This window comes from Vipera berus, assembly GCF_964194415.1.
Source record: "Vipera berus genome assembly, chromosome: 2".
Taxonomy (NCBI): Eukaryota; Metazoa; Chordata; class Lepidosauria; order Squamata; family Viperidae; genus Vipera; species Vipera berus.
The window spans coordinates 109,534,716-109,544,715 of record NC_138203.1 but is presented as its reverse complement, the minus strand read 5'-3'; positions in this window follow the sequence as shown (position 1 = coordinate 109,544,715).

Here is a 10,000-nt window from a genome sequence, read left to right as displayed (position 1 = left end):
AAAGCAGGCATCCTTTATGTGATGAAATCTCATTTCTGCAGTTAAAGTATTGTTGGAAGTCTTTGTCAGGGCTATGTGCCTGCCAGCCTGTGGCTACCCAGGCTGATACTCTGCTTAAGATTCTGTCCCTAGCTGTGCTGTTCGCTATGTCTTTGGCTTGGATGGGTGAATCAGGAAGGTCCTGAATGGTCATGATATTACAAGCTGGGGCTGGGGCTGGTTCAATAATAGACAGGGGTAGCCTGCTTAGTGCGTTAGCATGCCCCATGTCTTTCCCTGGTTTGTATTTTAAGTCATAAGAGTAAGCTGACAGGAAGACAGACCAGCGTAAAACCCTGGGGGAGAGAATTTGAGGTGTTATTTTGTTGGTTGTGAATAACCCTAACAGAGGTTTGTGGTCAGTGTAAATGACAAATTTCCTACCATACAGATAGTCGTGGAATTTTTTAACCCCTGCCACGAGAGCTAATGCTTCTTTATCTATCTGCGCATAGTTCCTTTCTGCAGGGGTGAGTGTCCTTGAATAAAAAGCAATTGGCTTTTGTTCCCCTGAATCTTCTAGGTGACTGAGTACTGCGCCCACACCATATGGGGAGGCATCACAGGCTAGGCAGATAGGCTTCCCTTCGATAAAATGAGTGACAGCTGAGTTCCTTGAGAGCAAGTGTTTTAAAGTCTGGAAGCTGTTGTCATGTATTGTGGACCATTTCCACGGGGCATTTTTGTCCAGCAACCTATGCAGAGGCTCTGCAATGGTTGCTTTGTGGGGTAGGAATGAATGATAAAAATTGATTAACCCCAAGAAAGCCTGTAGTTCTGCCTTATTCCTAGGGGTTGGGGCTAGTTTAATAGCTTTTATTTTAGAGTCAGTGGGGTGGATGCCATGAGCATCAATCCTAAATCCAAGAAAGTCTGTTGATTTTACCCCTATGTGACATTTTTCCCTTTGAAGTTTAAGCCCGGCAGACCTAAATCTGCCTAGCACGGTTCTAAGCCTGTCAGCTAGTTGATCCTCTGATTCCCCGGCGATCAGCATGTTGTCAAAATAAGGGCACACACCAGGGATGCCTTTCAGCGTTTTTTCCATGATTTCCTGGAAAATTCCAGGAGCTGTGGCAATTCCGAATTGCAAACGATTTACGCGAAAGGCTCCCTTGTGTGTGACAATTGTTTGAATTTCAGCTGTTTCGTGGGAAACCGGAAGCTGGTGATACGCCTGCGCCAAGTCAAGCTTGGCAAAGATGGCGCCGGACTGTATCGCTGCGAGGACGTGCTTTACCGAGGGGACCGGGTAAGCATGCGGATTTAAGGCCCGGTTAACGGAAGCCTTATAATCCGCGCAAATTCTTATTTTTCCGTTTGCTTTTAGGGGGGGTTACAATAGGCGTTTCCCATTCTCCCCCCTCTACGGGTTCTAGAATGCCCTGCCCCACTAATTTGTCTAATTCTTTTTCTACCTTTTCCTTCAAAGCGAACGGAACCCGTCTCGCTTTGATTCTAACGGGTAGAACTTCTGGGTTAAGTTTTAAATTTACGTGTGCCCCGGTGTATTTTCCTAAACCCCCCCAAACACGTCTGTAAACTCATTACAGACGGAGTCTAGGCTATTGGGTTGTACGTTATTTATTCCCCCTAGCCAGATGCCCAGGGCTGGGAACCAGTCTAATCCTATCAAATTTGTTCTTTTGCCCTCGGTTACTAGAATTTTTCAGGGACCCTGGTATTGTTTAAACTTGACTTGAACCATGGCCTGTCCCTTTAATTTAATTGGGGAACATTGGAAGTCTGTTAATTTGATTTTAGTGGGTGCTATCCCTATTTTCTGTCTGTTCTTTGAACAGATGAGGGAAAGGGTCTCTGCAGAAATTAAAGAGACCGGTGAGCCTGAATCTACCTCCATTAAACACAGGATTCCCTCTATACTAACAGTAATTTTGATCTTAGGTTCTAATGGGGGGTGGGTTGCTGACTGGCAAGCCACTTCCAAATTCTCTATAATCTGAGGTGCCCTGGTCCCTGGTTTTTTTGGGGGGGAAATGGTACCTGCGGATTGCTCTTCAATGTCGTGAATGTTGTCGCGGTTTCGGGCTCGGCAGACGGATTGAATGTGGCCGGTCTTGCCACAAGCATGGCATTTGGCCCCGCGGAAGCGGCAGGTCACCCTGGGGTGATTGCCCCCACAGCTGGCGCAATTTCGGCTGTTGCTGCCGGTGTTACGGTTGGTTGCTGAGGCATATCTGCTGGCCCCGGTTGGTTTCTTTTGGTTTACGTTTTGTTCACAGCGGTTCTTGAACTTCTCCAGCCTTTGTAAAATAGCGTCGCTTTCGGCTTCACTGGCTTGTTCACCTTCTCCGCTGTCAGTAGCGTTTTCTTGATGCACGGAGCCGTTCGGGTTGCTGTTCGGTTTGAGAGAGCTCTTTTCGTTAATGGCTTCTTGAGCCATTATTTCGTTGATCACTTCTGACAGGCTCAGGGTAGGCTTGGCTATTATTTTCTGTTGGAGGTGTTCGTCGCTCAGGCCGAACACAATTCGATCCCGGATCCGATCTTCCAGGTCCGGGAACCTACACATTCGGGCGGCTTGTCGCACGGCGGCCACGAAGTCCATAGCCAATTCGCCTGGCAGCTGATTTCTCTGGATGAAACGTAGCCGCCAGTGGATTTCAGACTTCTTAGGCATGAAGTGTTGGCTCAGTTTGCTGACGAGGTCGGCGTATGGTAGTGTCGAGACAGGGTCTGGAATACAGAGCCCGACAGCTACATCATACACAGCCGGCCCGCTGATACACAGCAACGCCGCTGCCTTCTCCTTGTCTTCAGTGATTTTATTCACGAAGAGATATCCCTCGACTTGTCCCAAGTGGGACTCCCATTGTCCTGGGTGGCGGACATCGAACTCACGGATGTGTCCGATTTGCGTCATTCTGTCCGGGTCTGGCTGCTGCTTTCCGGGAAGGAATTTATCGGGAGAGTTTTCTCTTCCCTCCTTTCCCGCGAGTGCTAGTGCTTCAGCTCTAGTGACTCAGCTGGTGCTTCAGCTCAGCAGCAGTATCCCACCTTCGTCGCCACTGTTAAGTATTGTGGGTAGACCGGTGAGACAGATGACGAGACGTCGAGGTTTCAACTGAGCTTTATTGTGGTTGAACTGAGGAGCCTTCACAACCTGGTTCCTTTAAATACTGTTGCCAACAAACCAATAACCAATCCACATCCTTAAATGGTCCCGCCAAAACGGGTGGTCCAATGAGATGGGAGTTAGGACACCACCTGTTGTTGCTGGGCGCCTCACAGCTGATCTTCAGCTGGCTGTCATCTTAACTAACCTTTAATTCATCTTAATATATAACAGGTATCATTTGAAATAAAAATAGAAATTTAGGCAAGACATTCATTTTCACTGCTGCAATTCTTCCCAGTAGAGACAATTGCAATTTTTCCCAACTCTCCAATTCTTTTTGAATTTTTCCCCATAGCTTTTCATAATTATTTTTATATAACTTTGCATTTGAGGGTGACAAGTACACCCCCAAATATTTAACCCTTTTAACAATCTCAAATCCAGTTAACCCTTCTAAAAGGGCCTTTTGCGATGCTGTCATATTTTTGGCTAATATTTTAGTTTTTTGTACATTAACCTTAAATCCAGAAACCTTCCCATATTGCATTATTATCTCCATCAGGTCCACAACAGAATTTTCTGGCTGGGTCACCGTAACAACCAGATCGTCTGCAAACGCCCTCAGTCTATAATCCTGATCTCTAATTTGAATACCCTTAATTTTTTCCAAATTCCGTATTTTAATCAATAATATCTCCAATGTTAAAACAAATAATAAAGGTGATAACGGACACCCTTGTCTTGTGCCCTTTTCAATATTGCATACTTCAGTCAAACTATTATTTACTATTATTCGGGCAGTTTGTTTTTGATATAATGCCCTAATTGGTTGTAAAAATTTATCCCCAAAATTCATTTTATCTAAAACTTTCATCAAAAATTGCCAATCCAGTTGATCAAAAGCTTTTTCAGCATCTAAAAAGATCAACGCTGCAGGGATCTGGTTGTTCCTTTCCAAAAACTCCACCAAGTCTACTATATGCCTCACATTATTTTTCATTTGTCTACCACTAATAAACCCAGTTTGATCCCCATGAATCATCTGTTGCAAAACCCTCATCAATCTGTTAGCTAAAACCTTAGCAAATATCTTGTAGTCCGTATTCAAAAGTGATATTGGTCTGTAATTTCTTACTTGAATAACATCCTGATCTTCCTTCGGAATCAGGGAAATAAAGGCAGTTCTCCAAGACGGAGGCACCCTTCCTCCCCTTTGAATTGTCTGAAACAATTCCCTTAATGGCTTTATCACCTCCGATTGTAGATTTTTGTAATAGACCGCAGTCAGTCCATCCGTGCCTGGCGCTTTATCCACCTTCAATTGCTTAATTGCTAAAAGAATTTCTTCTTCTGTTATCAATTGATTAATCTCTTCCTTTTGTTCTTGTGTAAGAACCGGGATGTTGGCATTCTTCAGATATACGTCAATATCTACTTCATTAATCTTATCTTTAGCATATAATTTGGAATAAAAGTCCACAAAGGCTTCCCTAATAAGGTCCTGTTGATACACAACCTTACCTTTATGTTCTATTTTATCTATGTTAGAAGCCCTTTGCTTTTTCCTTAACCTGTAGGCTAACCATCTACCTGGTTTATTGGCATTGCAAAAAGTGTTATGTCTAGCAAACCGTAAGTTAGTTGCCACCTGATCAGCCATCAGCTTATCAAATTGTCCTCTTAACAAATTAATAACCTCCTTGATCTTCACATCCGATGGATTCAAAATTAGGGCCTTTTCTTTTTCCCTAATTTCATTCTCCAATTCTTTCCTCCTAACTTCCAAGTTACGTCTGTATTTATTATTCATATAAGCTTTACTAGCATCCCAAACCATGTCCATGGAAGTATCCTTATTCATATTAATTTCAAAAAAGTCCTTCATCTGTTTTTTACATTCTTCCACATTAGTCTGATTTCTAAACAAGTTCTCATTTAAGCGCCAAGAGCGCCTATCTCTATTATCCTTATTAATCTCTAACCAGACTGGACTATGGTCAGATATAGTTCTTGGACAAATCTTTATCTTCTTAATCCTAGAAAAAAAAAATCATTAGTCAGTAATATAAAATCAATCCTGGAAAAAGATTGGTGTCTATCAGAAAAAAAAAGTGTAATCCTTTTCATGTAGATGTGTTTCTCTCCAAATGTCTTGCAATTCCAAATCATCCTTCATTTCAAAAAAAGATTTAGGCAATCTAGCATGGCTCGGGGCATGTTTAAAAGAACCACACTTGTCCAGTTGTACGTCCAAGACACCATTCCAATCTCCCATAAAAATAAAAGATTTATAATCCATCTGGGTAATCTTACTGTGTAGTGATCTATAAAAGTCAGCTTGTTGTTGATTAGGAGCATACAGCCCAACCAAAAGCATTTTCTTGCCTTCTAACAGCAGATCTATCATAACATATCTTCCTTGTTTATCTGCTTCTATTAGTTCCGCTGTCAGAGTATTCTTGACATAAATAACCACTCCATTTTTCTTGTTCATTGCAGAAGCAATAAATTGCGTACCCAACCTTAAGTTCAATAGATACTTTTGGTCCATAACCCTAATATGTGTTTCTTGCAAGCAAATAACATCAGTCTTAAATTGTTTTTAAGTATTGAAAAACTTTCTTTCTCTTCTGTGGTGAGTTTAAACCATTGACATTCCAAGTTAGGAACTTAGTCGCCATCCTTGGCGTCCCGAAGCTTCTGGAGCACGCCTGCCAGGATCCCCTTAACTTCCTTAGGCTGCGCCCCTCCCACAGCTTCGCTATAGGTACGCTTTGAAGGTTCCATAACTTTCTGCTGGTTATTTGCACTTTCTATGTGTGTCCCTTTTGGGGGGTCTGCTGTAACTTCGAACAGTCGATTTAAGTGACCAGGCATAAATTGAGGAACTCAACTCGGTTCAAAGGGGAAGGCATGGAAGTGCTGAATTGAACATCTCTGTGCAGAGACAATGAACCTCTGATTTCCAGTTACTAGAATCCTTCCATAGAAAATGTTGGTAGCTTGATTTGATCAGATAAGTCTTTCTTTAAATAAAGAGAGCTGTACCTGTAATTTAAAAGTACAGCTACAGTATACCTTGCAAATATGAACCTCACACTTTCAAACTAGTTGACAAAATTGATGACCTGTCAGTTTTGTAGCTGTGAAGTTTTGAAAGAGTACAGGCACAGAAATATTTGTCTACATTTTAGTATTTATTGTCTCACTGCTGCATGAAGATCTGAGGATTAGGACCTTGCAATTTCTGTTGGGTAATAACAGCACTTCCAGTCAAGCAGCTTTCTATTTTCCATGTTTTATTTCTCATTTAAACAAATCAGAGCTTATTCAAATACTTTTATTTCAGAATACCAGACATTATATGAAGCATATTTAAAACAAAGGATATACAGGTGAAACTCGAAAAATTAGAATATTGTGCAAACGTTCATTTATTACAGTAATGCAACTTAAAAGGGGAAACTAATATATGAGATAGACTCATTACATGCAAAGCAAGATAGTTCAAGCCGTGATTTATCATAATTGTGATGATTATGGCTTACAGCTCATGAAAACCCCAAATCCACAATCTCAGAAAATTAGAATATTGTGAAAAGGTGCAATATTCTAGGTTCAAAGTGTCCCACTCTAATCAGCTAATTAAACCATAACACCTGCAAAGGGTTAATGAGCCTTTAAATGGTCTCTCAGTCTGGTTCAGTAGGAATCACAGTTATGGGGAAGACTGCTGACCTGACAGTTGTGCAGAAAACCATCATTGACACCCTCCATAAGGAGGGAAAGCCTCAAAAGGTAATTGCAAAAGAAGTTGGATGTTCCCAAAGTGCTGTATCAAAGTTATGTGGAAGGGAAAAGTGTGGAAGAAAAAGGTGCACAAGCAGCAGGGATGACCGCAGCCTGGAGAGGATTGTCAGGAAAAGGCCATTCAAAAGTGTTGGGAATTTTCACAAGGAGTGGACTGAGGCTGGAGTCAGTGCATCAAGAGCCACCACACACAGACGGATCCTGGACATGGGCTTCAAATGTTGTATTCCTCTTGTCAAGCCGCTCCTGAACAACAAACAACATCAGAAGCGTCTTACCTGGGCTAAAGACAAACAGACCTGGTCTGTTGCTCAGTGGTCCAAAGTCCTCTTTTCTGATGAGAGCAACTTTTGCATCTCATTTGGAAACCAAGGACCCAGAGTCTGGAGGAAGAATGGAGAGGCACACACTGCAAGATGCTTGAAGTCCAGTGTGAAGTTTCCACAGTCTGTGTTGATTTGGGGAGCCATGTCATCTGCTGGTGTTGGTCCACTGCACATCTCGGGATATTCAGAATATTCCATCTCTTTCTATGGGGGGTGAGTTATTACCCCCCGTAGATAGGGCTCGCAACTTGGGAGTCCTCCTAGATTCACAGCTTTCTTTGGAAGACCATATAGTAACGGTGACTAGGGGGGCCTTTGCCCAGGTTCGCCTGGTGCGCCAGTTGCGGCCCTATCTAGACCGGGATGCCCTGCGTACGGTCACTCATGCACTTGTGACCTCTCGTTTAGACTACTGCAACGCTCTCTACATGGGGCTGCCCTTGAGGACCACTCGGAGGCTCCAACTGGTGCAGAATGCAGCCGCGAGAGTTGTGTTGGGAGTCTCCCGATACTCCCATGTTACACCTCTGCTCCGTGAGCTGCATTGGCTCCCAGTTGTCTTCCGGGTGAGATTCAAGGTGCTGGTAATGGTCTTTAAAGCCCTACATGGCATGGGTCCGGAGTACCTTAGGGATCACCTGCTGCCGGCATCAACTTCCCTCCGCCCTGTGTGCTCCCACAGAGAGGGCCTCCTCAGGGTGCCACCGGTCAGAGAATGTCGTCTGGTGGCCCCCAGGGGGAGGTCCTTCTCTGTGGGCGTGCTGGATTTATGGAATCGTTTGCCGGTCGAGCTCCGGATGGCGCCCGACCTTCGCTCCTTCCGACGCGATCTGAAGACCTACTTGTTCGAACAAGCCGGCCTGGCCTGATGGGTGATCGGTTTGGGTTTTATTACTGTTTTAATGTATTTTAACTTACTGTTGTAAGTTTTTGGGCACCCTGTTTAATCTCTTTTAATTTTTGTATTTTTGTACTTTTATATGTTTGCCCTGTTCACCGCCCTGAGTCCTTCGGGAGAAGGGCGGTATACAAATAAAATTATTATTATTATTATTAAGTCCAGCCGTCTACCAGGAGATTTTGGAGCACTTCATGCTTCCTTCCAGACGAGTTTTATGGGGATGCTGATTTCATTTTCCAGCAGGACTTGGCACCTGCCCACACTGCCAAAAGCACCAAAACCTGGTTCAATGACCGTGGGATTACTGTACTTGATTGGCCAGCAAACTCGCCTGACCTGAACTGCATAGAGAATCTATGGGGCATTGCCAAGAGAAATATGAGAGACATGAGACCGAACAATGCAGAAGAGCTGAAGGCTGCTATTGAAGCATCTTGGTCTTCCATAACACCTCAGCAGTGCCACAGGCTGATAGCTTCCATGCCACGCCACATTGAGGCAGTAATTGCTGCAAAAGGGGCCCAAAGCAAGTACTGAGTGCTTATAGTTTTCAGAGGTCCAATATTGTTCTATGTACACTCCTTGTTTTATTGATTGCATGTAATATTCTAATTTTCTGAGATTGTGGATTTGGGGTTTTCATGAGCTGTATGCCATAATCATCACAATTATGACAAATCACAGCTTGAACTATCTTGCTTTGCATGTAATGAGTCTATCTCATATATTAGTTTCCCCTTTTAAGTTGCATTACTGAAATAAATGAACTTTTGCACGATATTCTAATTTTTCGAGTTTCACCTGTATGAACTGAAAGGGGTCCCATAGGTCATCTAATTCAAACCTTGTGCACAAGTCTATTAAATTAGTGGTTCCCAAACTTTTTCTTTCATTGCTCAAAATCACTTTATCAGAGATTATAATTGTGTAATGGATTTGTGCACTGTTAGCAAAAAAAAACTTTACCAAAGGAGAGAACAATTAATCAACAAGACAGCATGCCTCCTGAAGTTGTGGGTGCTCCATCACTGGAAGTTTTCAAAAATAGGCTGGCCAACCATTTCACTTGGATGGTATAAGGACTCCTGCCTTGAGCAGGGAGTTGGACTTGAAATCTCCAAGGTCCCTCCCAGTCCTATAATTCTATAAAACAAAACAAAATCCAGAATTTGTTCCCTATAATCTTCTTATCTTTCAAGCAAGCCTCAAGTTGTATTTATGTTACAGATGATTGGTAATGATTTTCAAGCTATTTATTATTAGTTTAATTTTAAGCTTTGTTTATTTACTCATAAATTCAAGAAATTTATGTATTTCATTATTTTGTTTTGTAATCTTTATGTTTTCAGCTCATTTTTGAAATTAATTCTATGGAAGTTCTGTTTCTGTCCCACACATTCTAAATTGACTGTGGGTTTAATTTTACCTCCCTCTAATTGCGGTAGGAAAATGATATGTGAACTACTTTCAATTGACATGTCCATTGCCTCTTTCTCAAATCCAGTCCATAGTGGGGGGAGCTTGGAGTTGAACTTAGCAGTTCCAGATTTAATGTAGTTTTTTTTTCTTCTCTCCTCCCAAATAATTTTCACTCTGGACACAATCTACCCCAAGTAATTAAATAAAATTCCTGGTGCAGTCACAGACTGGAACTAATTCAGCTTCTATTGGACACTTCAGGCTGCTGTGTGCATGCCTTCTCACCTGCATTCTTCAGGTATTACTTTCCAAGGCCATTTGCTGATCAAGTATCATACAACTTCCTTATATAAACAAATGCAATGCTCTTTTGATAGCATGCTAGATCTGTGTTTGAAAACAATACTAATATTAGTCCTATATTGC